Source organism: Stegodyphus dumicola, chromosome 5 (assembly GCF_044657685.1).
Source record: "Stegodyphus dumicola isolate Sdum_Otavi_A_Nest chromosome 5, ASM4465768v1".
Taxonomy (NCBI): Eukaryota; Metazoa; Arthropoda; class Arachnida; order Araneae; family Eresidae; genus Stegodyphus; species Stegodyphus dumicola.
In genome coordinates, this window is record NC_140772.1 from 142,099,334 (window position 1) to 142,113,987 (window position 14,654).

General features: G+C 31.8%; 1 protein-coding gene and 1 long non-coding RNA gene across 3 annotated transcripts in view; one reads left to right on the forward strand and one right to left on the reverse strand.

Annotated features, from left to right (window-relative positions):
* LOC146997253 (uncharacterized) overlaps nt 1-7,064 on the forward strand; it is a 68,523-nt gene extending 61,459 nt beyond the window's left edge. For both annotated transcript variants that reach the window (XR_015041256.1, XR_015041257.1), the window contains exon 2: nt 6,758-7,064. This is a non-coding gene — a long non-coding RNA (uncharacterized LOC146997253). The remainder of the gene's footprint in view (nt 1-6,757) is intronic.
* Nucleotides 1-14,654, reverse strand: part of LOC118181301 (uncharacterized) — a 296,292-nt gene that overhangs the window by 143,715 nt on the left and 137,923 nt on the right. The window lies entirely within an intron of this gene.

Consider the following 14,654-nt stretch of genomic DNA (forward strand, 5'->3'; position numbering starts at 1 on the left):
GTAACAATAACGTTACGATTGTAATGTGTAATAAAAAGTGGAAAATTTGAAAGTAGATGTTCCAAACATTAGGGGGGAAAAAATTCCGTACCAAGCAATAAGTTAAATATTTTATATCATACAGAGCTACAACATTATGAAAGCTAACAATATATCAGATCGAGTGGAAAGATAAATTAAAGATCTTATGTTCCGCGTAGTGAAGGAAAAATTTCCAAGTAGCATGCGTAATAAATTCCTGGTAGCATAAAACGTTATGTCACTTGAGATAATAGTCAAAAATTTTCGAAAAAAAAAGCACCTCCTATTGTCAAAAAAATAAAGAAACAGATTATTAAAAAAATATACGCATATTGCTTTTAAATTCTCCAGTTTGCTAAGCAATATATTGTTTCAATTAAAAAAAATTAAAGACCGTTTATGCCGCAAGGAATGGAAACAAAAACTGGCAGTTCGGCAAGCTACATAGATGATACCGGACTAATAGTCGGATTTGACGTAAAAAGGGGACGCTAAAAATGGAAAGACTAAGCAATTGATCTTTTTAACGTCTGAGAAAGGAAGCAGTAATTTTGGTACTTACGTGTTATCACAACCACTTTAATAGAAGTCGCCAAATTTTCAAAATGAGCCAAGATCTGGAAACCACGCGCATAACCATTCTTCAGGCAACTATGCTCCTAACAATTCTTCAGTCAAACGATGTCACCATTATCGTATGCGTAATTTTGTAGTATTCGAAGTTCCAACGGTTTTTATTAAAAAAAAAAAAAAGCGACATTTTTTGCCTTAAATTGGATTTTTAAATGTTAAAATATGCGTTTGTGAAATTTGCTATTAATGGAAGAAACTGATAAAATTTTTGCGGAATTGCAGAATTATGCAGCAAAATCTCTAAAAGGAACAACGACGAGATGCATTCGATAGAGTACATAGACAAAGTCGCCAAATTTTCAAAATGAGCCAAGATCTGGAAACCACGCGCATAACCATTCTTCAGGCAACTATGCTCCTAACAATTCTTCAGTCAAACGATGTCACCATTATCGTATGCGTAATTTTGTAGTATTCGAAGTTCCAACGGTTTTTATTAAAAAAAAAAAAAAAAGCGACATTTTTTGCCTTAAATTGGATTTTTAAATGTTAAAATATGCGTTTGTGAAATTTGCTATTAATGGAAGAAACTGATAAAATTTTTGCGGAATTGCAGAATTATGCAGCAAAATCTCTAAAAGGAACAACGACGAGATGCATTCGATAGAGTACATAGACATTGTTGCTGAGTCTCTGGATTTCTTTGACTTACATTCTTAGACAAAAAAAAAAAAAAAAAAAAAAAGACGCACCAAGAAGGAGTTATCCAAATGGGACGAAAATCGGTAGAAGTGATGTACATGTACAGAAAAACAAATGATTACAGTTTGAGGAAAATTGGATGATTTATTTAAGTGATAGAGTTTTACAAAGTGAAAAAGTCAGTAACGCGTTTGTCCACCTCTGGCCCTTATGCAAGCTGTTATTCGGCTTGGCATCGATTGATAGAAGCTGCAGATGTCCTCCTGAGAAATATCGTGTCAAATTCTGTCCAAATGGCGCGTTAGATCGTCAACATTTCGAGTTGATTGGAGAGCCCTGCCCATAATGCTCCAAACGATCCCACGACCTTGCTGGCCAAGGTAATGCTCGGCAAGCGCTAAGGCAAAAACATGTGCAGTGTGGGGGCGGGCATTATCTTGCTAAAATGTAAGCCCAGTGTGGCGTGACATGAAGGGCAACATGCACAAAAGGCGCCAAATTGCACCAAGATGGTTGCACTAATACATACGTACCATAGTTTTAGTGCCATTGTTTTAAAAAATTCACAAGAAAAGACTTGAAATTTAACGAAATATAATTTTGAAGTTCTTTTGAGCGAACGAAATTGAAAAACACTAATTAAATTTGAAAGTTTTTTTTAATAGCTATGGAAAACACCATAACTGGTCATTGGATTATTCTTCTAGTTTTACCTTTGCTAAAGTTATGCAAAAAATTCCTCAGCTGGTGAATTAGAGTTTTAAATTCTATAAAATCACACATTTGCATTCGACAAAAATCATCTGCATTAAGTATTCTACAAAATCGTCGATTTTAATTACTTATTTAGTTTGCTATTAATTAATTAATGTTTTTATTCCCAATCTTGTTCACGAAAATGTTAATAAATTTATTCTATAGTATTTTATCCTTTTCACTTCTATTATTTTGTTCAACAGATGATTTACAGTCCCAATTTCGTTTTCGTTATTATTTATTTATTTTGATTTCGTTGTTAAATGACTCTTTTGGGCTAAATCTTCCAGATTTTTGCTTCGGAGAACCTGTAACAGAACTCACTTTTTATATAGCCACCGTCAATATGAGATTGAATTTACTCCAGCATTTTATCGGGCTAGGTAATCATCACAACTGGCATCCTGGGAAATTTAAACATATTAATAACTCAAAGCATACTTTTATTTCTTTCTTGCTTGCGAAAATTGGCGGTCCTGCCTATGTCATCTTATGTTTAGAGCTGGCGTTGATTTGTTTTTTTAGCCCAAAGGGGCATTAGTCCCGAATGAGATATTAATCTCGAAACGGCATTTTTCATCGAATCACTATAAACGGCGTTTCGCTTTTTATATTGTTGCCATCAAATATTATCGTTCTGTATTATGTTTAAGGAAATCCAATAATGAAGAATTTGCATGGATGTATGCATTTTTGATGCAATGTGAAAAAACGACAGTACCTATAGCCATCAAAGTTTGAATAACGTAGTCCTCCACCCGAACATGGGCACCTGTCTGGGAGCCCGAATTTTGAATTTCTTTCATGATCTACTTCATTTTTTGTAAAACTTAACGAATTTTTGATTAAAAATCTCAATTATTTTAAAGTAAGCAGTGGCAACACGGTACATAATAAAACTTTTATCGCGCGCGAGACTATTCATCGGAAATTCTAAAGATAAGCAGTTTTTTAATATTTTTTAATATTTTTAACCCAAAGGGGCGTTAGCCCAAATGATCCCGAAACATGTATGTATGTTTAAAAAAAAAAAAAAAAAAAAAAAAAAAAAAACGCCCTTTTGACCATAATATAAGATTTTAAAGCTTGCGATTCGTTTTTTTTTTAAATGAAATTAACTCAAAACGAATTTTAATTTCTTTACTTTTATAGATTATGTTAACTTAGCTCGGTTCCTTCCCAAACTTGTATTTTATACAAGAAATAGCTACAGTTATTGTTAACGCTAGCATTTTCTAACTTTAAAGAATTCTCAGTTTTAAATTTCTTCAACTTATAACGTGCACTTATTAAAGTAAATAATCCTTCAGTGGATTCTAAAGTTCAAAGCACTAGCTTAGCTTAGAGCATGCAATGGGTATGCCGACGACAGCAAAAAATGCAGACAATAAAATGAGTGCCGTGTCTAGAAGCGGCACGCAACCCTACTTATACAGAAATAACAAACATAAAAGCGGGATGGCAGAATGCACCACTCGACCCTACTTAAACAAAAACAGAAGGAGGAAAAAAACTGACAAAAAATTTTTCGATAAAAGTTGATGTCGTTTGTCAAACGGCAGCTAAACGCCCGAAGGCTTCTACTGAAACCTCGGATTCCGTAAAATGCTCACTTCGGTGGAAAAAACGTTATCGTGATGGCCCGCGATCACGTGATGCAGCGTTACACCGCATTCGTAAATATTCACGTGGCATTCTTTCCTGTAACTTTACGTGCAGTAACAGAAGCTTGAAAGAGTGAGCGGGAATTTTTGGTAACGGAAGAAGAAACGGTAAAGTAACACGTTTATGACTTCGTATGGCAAATTTAAGCCGTCGATGCAAAATCAGCGGAAGCTTTACTCACTTTTGGGTTTTCTGTTCAACACAAAGATGATTGCCATGGCCAGCAGGCATAATTTACATCAAAAATAAAATACATTCAGGACCGACGCCCCAGCCGGCAGCACACAGCAGCAAAAAGATTTAGCGCCAGGGCTTAACGTGCAAATTAAAACTCTACGGATAACTCGCATTCTTTTCACTACACCCCCCTAAAAATGCTGTTTTTCACATTCAGTGTAATATTTTTACTTTCACTGATTCCCAGATAAAGCCTTTATTAGAAAAGCCGAAAGGAAATTTTTGTATTGCCATTATCATAAAGATGAACTTCAGTTTTATTTAAAAGTAATAGCATACGTAAAATCACAAAATTTTATTACTAAAAAGAAAGGAGGCGTTGTATCATACATATTCCTGGTTCTTCCACAGTATACATCTCCACATTTTACAGGCCCAATAGCGGCCGAGCGGTAAAGTCGCTGAACACGGGTAGTTCGGTCCGAGGTTCGAATACCGCGAACGGGCTGGCTGCATGGATGTTTGCGTTATTTTCTCCATGTGTAACGTGTATACGAGCCAGTTCCTCTTAGGAAGTCCTACACGAAAGCATCCCTCCCCTTTGGCAGTAGCCCTAGTGTGCTTTACCATAATTAAATACGCCACAACACATTTTACAGATTTCACTCAGTCATAAAGAGGAATGACAAAATATTTATTATTAGCAGGACAAAGGTAAGTATGACATAGCATGATGATGAGACTGATTTTAGATCAAGAATTGTGAAATTTCTTCATTTCTCAATAGAAAGGTATAGTAAAGTTTTATTACTATCCGTTGGTATAACTTTGGTTTGATTATAATTCAGTAAAACATAACTTTCATTATATAAAAATAATCATCATTTCATTACTTAATATATTATGAATTAATTAGCATTACACAAATATAACAGGGGCATATGTACACATATAATATAATATATATATACATAAATTGCTACGAATTTTGTACATAGATCGATAATTTTAATGAAATTATATAATTATATGGGAAATTGTTACATTTTGCTGTATTATTTAACATGGAAAGCTGAGAGAAATGATGCTCAGGGGCAAGTCTATTTAACATTTTTAGCTCGCTAATTTGGCGAGATATCGCCTAGACAGCAACGGTTTTGACAACTAACTTGTCGCTAAATGTGGCAAGAAAGCGCCAAAAGTCGCCAAACTCAGCGACCATTTGGCGACATTTTGGTCAGATTCCTGTATCACCGTAATAAGTATTGTAATTGAATAACAAATGAATTTCATGTGTAATTACAATCGTATTCGGCCCTCATATGCCTTTCAGTAATTTCGAGAAGCAGAAAGTACTAGAAATATCTCGGCGGCAGGGTAAAAAACTATATAAGACCAAAGAAAGCATCAGTTCCTCAGTAGCTGTTGTTGAGAGTTATTAGTTCAGCGTGAGTTTGGAGTACTAAGAAATCTCTGGGTTCGCTTCATCTTTAGATGCGCTTTGCATTGCGTTTATTAAACGTTCCTAGTAGTTTGAAGTGTAACTACTGATTATACTCTATGATACTGTGAACACCTGTACAATTATTTTTGCACAAAGTTCCAGAACTATGAAGTGTTTCTTTTGACAAAATAAATTTTATCAACCTATCACTCGGACTTGTATGCATTCAATCTATTACCAACCTGTACGCACGCATCAATATATACGACAAGGACTGATTTTATGATAACACTTCAGGATTCGTAACACACTTCAGGCAAATTTATTGTAATATAGTGTTATTATTTTTTAAGTAGAAAGGAGAAATAAACAAATTAAAAAGGAGATTAAGGAACAATTAGAAATTAAAAATAAAATTTTATTTTACTTGTAAATATTTAGATGATTTGCTTACACATACATACACGTAAATATGGTTAAATGTTCACAAATAGTTACTCCACCTTTATTTTCGCAACTGTTGGTAGTAGACATATACTTCCAGCTACAAAAGTGTTTTAAATGATGCAAAGATTCAAGTTTCAACATTTTTAAATTTAAAAAAAAATCAATTTTATGAAAAATTAAGAAATTATACTTTCCTTCGTCCCCTATACTTAGAAAAAAATTTTTCTTCGTTATAAAAAATGAAACAAAATATGTTTGAATCCCGTATGAAAAAAAATGACAGAGATATTCGATATGAAAAACAGGAATAATTTTTCAGGGGCCATAAGTAAATTGAAAAGCGAAATATTTGCGCTTGTACGCCACTAAAAACTCAATACAATATTGTTTAGAAAAGACGTTAGGAGTGTAGTAACGAACATTTCATGCAGATTATTATGAAAAATGTGATCACAAAATATTAGAGAATTCGCATTTTAGAAAACACTGGCAAGATTCAGTATGACACTTGGCCAATTCGCAATATTATTTCCTTTATCTCTACATATAATAAAAGAAAGAGTCTGTCGGTGTGTGTGTCTGCGTGTGTGCCTTTTGTTCGCGCTGTGCGTAAGCTAATAGACCCACGGCTACGAAATTTGGTACATAGGTGCATCTAGACAAGAGCCAGTGCACCTCGAAGCGATTTTTTCGAAATTCGAATTAGAATTTTTTTTAATTTTATGTTTTGTGACGAAATCGCGTCATTTTGAGACATAATAGTTTAGACCTCGGTTTCTCAAGAGGGGAATTTCACAATTTCAATGGCCAAAGAAATCAACCTTTTATTTACTGTTAAGTATTTAGTTATGAATATTAAAAAAAAAACTTTATTCAAGTTTTGGTATTTACGATATTTTTTATAAGTTTTCTTGTTTAATTTATAAACCATAAAAAATAACTTAATTTAAATATATGTATATGTATTCTTAGAATTTGGCAAAAGAAAGGAGGCATGATCATCCAGCAACGGTTAGAGGGGTGCATGGAGCAAAAAAGGTTGGAAACCACTGAGACGACTGTGTAAAGTGCCTACACGTTGCTTGAAGGCTGAATAACTATAAAAAATTATTGAAATGGCTGAAACTTTGTCAGAGCATATCATGGAAGTTAATTTAATTTAAACGTAATCTTACAGTTCGCCAAACAATGCAATTTGTTGTTCTAAAGAAATATAAGAAAAAAAATGGGAAAACACTGATATTGAAATTTTTTAGACAATAAAAATGAATTATGAGAATATGTGTCTTTCAAAATTATTTCTTATGAAGACGTTTGAATACATTAATCACGCTTTATTTATTTAAATCAAGGAGAAATATTTTTTGAGGGGGGACAGCATTGTTCTCTCTCTCTCTCTCTATATATATATACTGTAAAGGTCCTTATTTTCGCGAGCCCGTCGTGATGGCGAAAATTTAAGCCTCGCGAAATACTTTTTTTTCCCGCTTCAAATAATAATAAAAAATCAGAAATTTTTCACTTACCCAAAATTTAATGATTTATTGCACAGTTACAAGCTTTTTTTTTTTTTTTTTTTTTTTTTTGACAACTTTTTTTCTTATAACTCTTTTTTGAATAATATGCAACTATATTTCTCGAATATAAAACAATAAAATTAATAGAAGGCAGCTCATTCACTCATGTTTGGCTTCAATACCGTTAAATAGGCGCACAAGCCAAGAAGCGTGAATCGGTTTTAGTCGTGATATTCGCAAGTACACAGATTCTTTTTCCTCTAGAAATTGAAGCTCATTAGAATACCACTCAATAAAATCTTTCTTGAGCAAACGCTTGAACTCGCCATTTACAGTTAAGTCCAAAGGTTGGAGCTCTCCTGTGCAGGAAGAGGGCACAAAACTGGAATAATATTCCTCTTCTCTAGTTCAGTCAGAAAAAGAGGATCTTGGTGTGCCTTAAAAACGTCGAACAATGCTACACCAGGTTGTTCTGGAACTAGCCCGAGAAGCTCTCTCTACTTGTAATAAGGTACAAGAAATTCTTAAAATAATAAGGTACAAGAAATTTCTTAAAATGCTTTATGCAAAAGATGTACTTTTGGAATTTTTCAACTTTCTCAACTTTACTTTAAATAAATAAAGGTACTTTTGAAGTTGTTCAACTTTCGGTTCTGTTCATATAAAATTCGTGAACTTTTCAACTTGCGAAATCACCGATATATTCATTTTCGCGAAAATTACGGCCCGCGAAAATAAGGGCCTTTACAGTATATAAAGTGTGTGTAAATGAAAGCTTTTAAATTGTTTCCTCTACCTTCTGTGTTTGCCTTTGTAAAGTTTTTATTTCCTTTTTAGTGCATATCTTTCTTTAGAAAAACTCTTTTTTATGTGAAAATATATCATTATTTCGATCTAACTCAAAAATTGCTCGAAACACTTCAATTTTACAGTTAGAAGAATTTCAGTTGTAGTTTTAGTAAGTATAATTTAAAAATAAGTATATTAAGTTGTATTTTTAGTAAGTAAATAAGTATAATTTAAAATATTTTAAATTTTAAAATCGATTTCGGTGAAAAAAGAATTGTTAAATTGCTCCGCACAAGGCATTTAAAAAATTTTTGCAATTAGTGTTTTTCTGTCTTAGGTGTCAAATTGACCATAAAGCATAAAAAATATAGTATAAAAGAGCAAATCATAATTTTAATGAGTCCAGTAGAGAATATTTTTTAATAAAAGGAAATTTGATAATTATAGAAAATTTTTATTTTAACGAACTTGCATTTTATTAAAACATGCCCATCTTGGGAGTTTTGAGTCAGAAATCGGCGCATACACAGATGTCTGCATATACACAGGTCGAAGACAAGATAATAAATTAATTTAAAATAAGTGCAAAGGGGTTTCATGCAGATTTTAAACTTTAAATTAGAAGAACTTTGTATAATGCAACCTCATGACAACTTTTATTTATAATTAATTTACGTACTAAATATTATTTTCATACAATAATAAAACACTTTTCTTAGAAGCTTTTCTGAGAATAATAAATTTTCTGAAAATAAGTTACCATCGGTGTCAAATTAACTATAAGTTCATTTAATTCATAATTATAAAACGGAAACCACTAAGCGCTATATTTTCAAGAAATTTTATACATCAGACATTAAAATACTAAAATAAGTGAATGAATAACTTTTGATGGTTTAATTAGCTGATTAATAGTTTTTACATCCAGTATTTAAAACAGAACTTTTTTAAAGCACAGAAACCAAAGAATATCGTTTAAAATGAGTAAAGTATGACTTTAAGTACGAAATCAAATGTTTTCTTAACTAATATAATATTGTAAATATTCTAATTGATCATGCAATAACTAAAAATATAATACCATTATCTCAATTTTTAATTTTAATTTTGTCTATTAGATTAATAGTTTGGATTTAGTTTCCATTTTTGTGATGATTTACGTATCCCAAATTTCTTTTACAGAAGATAATAATGGGATAAGAATAATGATATAAGAATAATTCCCCATTATGGTATCATGAATTCTTATAGGCGGTATAAAAGAATCATAAGATGGGAAAGGCACAGTAAGTAATAAAAATGATTTGTTTACTGTAGCAAAAATCCTTGAATGAAAAACGGTCCATCTCCATCATTCTAATGAATGCTTCAGGTAGTTAACAGAGCAGAAAAGGTGCATTTTTTGCGTCATTTCACTGCCCACAGTAAATTAGAGTAATTTTCTGGACATCAAGCATATTTTGCCCAAATACACGAAGAAATTATTCTTTTCAAACAGCTACCAGAAAGAATGATTTAGCACAATTCAAAACCACGCAACTTAGAAGTAAGAACAGTTCTATTCCGCGTTCTTTGCTTTAGTGCCATATAGTGGATAAAGGAGGAAATGTGACAGAAATTCTTTCCATGAAATTCGTGGACAATCCATCCGATACAAACACGCAGCTAAATGTGCCGCGACACTGAGCAACAGCTAAGTAAACATATTTGTTGTCTCGTTCAAAAGTACCTTGTTTTATTGTGTTACTGCACGAAAGTAAATTCACTAGAATTTAAGAAATAATAAATCTTTCTTCATGAGTAATTCACTATTATCAAAAATGAATACACTTCTACTTGTAGTTTTTTTTTTTTTTTTTTGCGATGTGGAAAATTTCTAGTCGATAGTTAATTTCACGCCAAATTATTTGAATCAAGAATGGGATTATGAAGAAACTGACCATTTGAATCCCGACATCTCCTGGATGTCTTGAATATTTGCATCGTAAACTTTTGTCTTTTACAAAGTCACGGAAATAAATGTCTAACAAAGTGATGACAATTTAAAGGAGTGGGCCGGAAATTAGACAACTATGTTGAAACCTTCTAGAATATATATATATATCCATTTCCTAAACCGTATTGATTAATTGATTATATTATCTCCTAAGTTTAATTAAAGTAGAATTATTTTAAAAGTGTGCATCCATACTGGTAAGTTATATTTTGAAAGATGTTTTGAAGTAATTTGAAAGCAAAATGTTAATAATGTTTTAACGGGGACTGGAGTTAAATCATCACGAAGAATAATATTACAATTGTAAAAGTAAAAATTAAAACATGTAATTATTGTCATTGATCGGAAATTAGTTGACTTTTCAAGGGGAACAAACCAACTCCCGTTCAATGATCAATAATTGATAGAAATACGTAAATATGAAAGTGTTTCGTCTTTACTCGAGTTATAAATTAAAGCCAAACCGGCAATTCTAGTCAGGCCAAATATTTCCGCGAATAGTTGTTACTCAAAGAACTGATTCTCATGAAGCATTTTAGTCAATTCAATTTGGAGTAAAAATCAATTACTGTAGAGAAATCTTGTAAAACTCGAGTAATCGTCCCCGACACTATCATCTTTATGTATTTGAGTACTATATTATTTGTAGAAATTAAACATTGGAAATTGTCATTATGAAATCGAAATCAAAGTAAAGTTGAAATAAACATAGAAGATTATAAAAAAGATAAATAATGCAAACTTTGCAAAAACAAATCAAAGAGAACATAAAAATAATATAAAAATAATATAAAAATAAAATAGAAAATAATATAAATAAGATCAGTGAATGTACATGAAGATATAAAGGCCAGAAAGGTATTAAGTAACTTACATTCTTTCTAGTGGGGGAGTTGGCAGTGTGTTCTCTTCGTGTCTGACTCAGAAGTGTAGGGTGTCCGAAAATTCTTAGCGGCAGTAGGGGCTTTGAATTATATCAGTCGGCAAGACTTGGGTGAAGAAATTTATGGTAGTGGGTGGGACTTGGAATTCTTGAGGGATGTATTTTGTGGAGTTCTTATCTGAGAGAGACCGTCTGTTAAGATTTTTTTAAAAATACTAGTGAATGGAAATTAATTAATTTCTGGCTAATTGTCGTGTCGCAATGATTAAGAATTTAAGAAAGGAAAAAGGCATTTTCGCTATCCAAGAGCTAGTAGACAGTCTAAAGGCAGGAAATAGGCCCATTTTTTTAGTAACAGTATAGTAACAGTATATGTCTGAAGACAATTAGCTTTTTACAATATATACAATTGAGTAATTACACTATATACAAATCTTTCAACTGACAGTCATCCAACTTATACCGCCTTCTCAGGTTTAGGAATAAATTATCATATCCCTATCAGTTAAATGATTTAGAGTGAATATTTAACGCCTGCTCTTTTAAGGCAATGGTTGATAAATTGAAAGGGAATTAGATTATTTTTGAGAATTTTGATAAGGATCAAAATTTCGCGTTGTAAATCTATTGTATCTGTGCATATAGTTTTAATTCGTTGTATTTGATTAATTATAGTATTGTTAATTACTTTTTTGGATATGTTGGAGTTCCAATTTATTAATTTGTTAGTATTGAAATTGAAGTTTCTTGTTTTGTCAAAAAGTAAAATTTTTTTGTAGTTAATGATTTGAAGATCTAGAAAGTCTATGCTATTTTGTGAATTATTAGTTTTATTAAGTTTAAGACAATTCGGATAAATGTCGGAGTTTTCAATTTTACCAAAATTATTAATTGTAATAAGGTCATCAATAAATCTGTAGGTGTGTTTGTAGTAATTTAACTCTTGTGGTTGTAGATTTTTTTGGAAGTTAAATTCTTTGACAAATAAAAAGATATTACAGATCGAGGTGCTGGAATGTAAGCCCATTGGCAATCCTCTGACTTGTTTAAAAAGTTGATTTTGAAACTTGATGTAGTTATGAAAAAGTGTGCATTTTAGGTAGGTTTTCCATTTGTCAAGAGTCATGATATTGAGTATATTAGGGAAAAGTTTTGGTAGATCAAGTAGACTGGTATAGATTTCTTCTAGAGGAAGTGAGGTATATAAGTTTTCAAAATCATAGCAGTTAATGTTTTGGATGTTAATGGTATGAATGGTATTAATGACAGGAGTGTTATTATGAATGATCCAGCAATAGTTATGATTAGTGTTACAATCATTGAAAATAAATTTACAGATTTTATTAAGTTGAATTGAAAAATAATAGTCTATATTTTTCTTGTAATTATTAGTTCCATTAGCTATAAATCTAAATTTTAATGGTGTTTTATGGAATTTGGGAATCGCATAAAGATTAGTAAATCTGTTGTAGTTTGCATTGAAAGTAATATTGAGTTTCTTATGAAAAGTTTTAATCCTGTTTATTATAGATGTTTCTGTAAGGTTGGCTGATTGATAAGTAGTTGCGTTGAGAAGTTCTTTATGAATAATCTCAGTGTAGAATTGTTTTCATATAATGCTAAAGTTATTAGTTGCTTTATCTATTTTTGTAATAGTAAAAAGCTGTTTTAATTTACTAATATCAGATGTAAGTTGCGACCAGTTCAGTGTACTTTTAAATTTGAGGTGACTGATTTCTGTGGATATGCGTTGAAGAATTTTAGCTTTCCATTTTAAGAAGGTATCTATGGGAAAATTCAGTTGATAGCTTGCTTTAACTATAAATTCGTTGATGTTGTTTTCGAAAGTCTTGTAACAGTAATTTGTAGTCATGTTTCTGACTGGTCTAAATTTTGTACCATAACTCATTAGTGTTTTTAGTTGATGGTTTTGTATGATATTCAGGTTGCCAGTAATTATGTGCTGGTGATGAGAATCTACGTAATTGCTGTAAATTGGTGTCTTACAATGTCATTCTGCAGTTTCATCGATTTCATGGTGGTTAGTAAGCAAGTTGCTTAAGGTCCTTTGATATTTAAATGCAATCATTGGTATAGTGTCAACTGCGGGGAAGTAATCTTTACAATCTCTGATGATTCTTGAGAAATGAATATTGTCAAACTGCGGATGCAGAAAATTGACTTTAAAATAAATTTTGCGTTGAGTGAGACTATTAGAGAGTCTGAAAAGACTAAAATCAAGAATGCTTCTCTTACATTTGTTGTGTTGTATTATAGTGAATTGCTGTCTGATCTATCTCATCGTTAAAACGACTGACTGATATCTATCAGATAAAGAATGATATGGGATTTACTTAGTCATTTCCCTAAGATTACTGCTGTGCGCTCTGCCAGGAAATGTCTGTCGATAGATCACTTCTATACTAACAGACAACAAATACCACTTACGCGTTCTTGAAATGAGTGTAACGTCAGTTACTGATTATAGGCGATTTTAAACGGGAAATTCTGTCTATTGAGAGACATGATACTCCTCTAAAGTTTGCTAAAAATAATTATATTAGATATTAACCTTTTGCTTGATGCAGACCAAATACTTTATAAGACAGAGATATCACTTAAATAGTTGCTTTTTTTTTATGGGAAAAAGCGCACAAAAGTCTTACTAATTGTCTATGGTCGGCATTAGGCTACTTGCCGTCATTCCTTTTACCATTCGGTACGGTTTGCACCGGTTAGAATAAAGGCCCTGATTTTAGATCGAAAATTTTAGACCTTTTTAGAGCACAAAAAATATGTAATATCTGCTAGAATTTGAACAAATTTAATTCTTGATAGGACAAAAGGGAAAAGAAACTTCTTAATTATCCTTTATACTTATGCCTAGCATCCGAAGACTGACACTAGTATATGAAACAGACGAGTCGCGTAACCAAAGAAATGAAATTAATAATTTTAACGAGAAATAGTTATTTATCCACAGTCACGACGTATAACTTAAACACGAACTAGAAAGATTCCAAATTTTATCAATAGGATTTTTATGAAATGCGAATGTATAGTTTTCTTTTTAAATAAAAATACAATTCATTGTTATCATTTAATAAAAAAAATCTAATTTTTTGGTTATTTCTTTCTTTTTCCCTCTCCTTCCTTTCTAGTTAAGTTATGCTAAAGTTACGTCTTATGGTCGTCTCGTTTCGTTGAATGGGAAGGAGTCCTTGGGTTAATGTTCCTAAACGATAAAGATTATAACAAAAGCCTTTTTTCTGCTATAAATCTTTCGACTCAAGGATTCCTGACTGAAGAACACATTTTATGAGATTTATTTGAATAGGTCTTTGATAACTTTTTTACAGCTTATCTCATTCAAGCCAGGCCTCAATATACATTCAAGAGATAAAATATAACTTAAACGTTTACTCATTAATTTCATATTTATTAAATTTAAATACTTAACTTATCTTGCTATTAAATTCAATCAACTGTAAAACTTGATTTTAACGTAGTCGAAAATTCAGTCGTCGGCTCCATTCTCATCTATTGAAGCCTGATTCTTGGTAATTTTTATTAGACAAGCAACTCAATTTTGCACTCACGAAAATGTAATTTTACTCCAGGGCATCAACTGACTCCACGGCTGCAAGATTCTGTCCGATCGCTAATAAATACTCAGTACTTGTT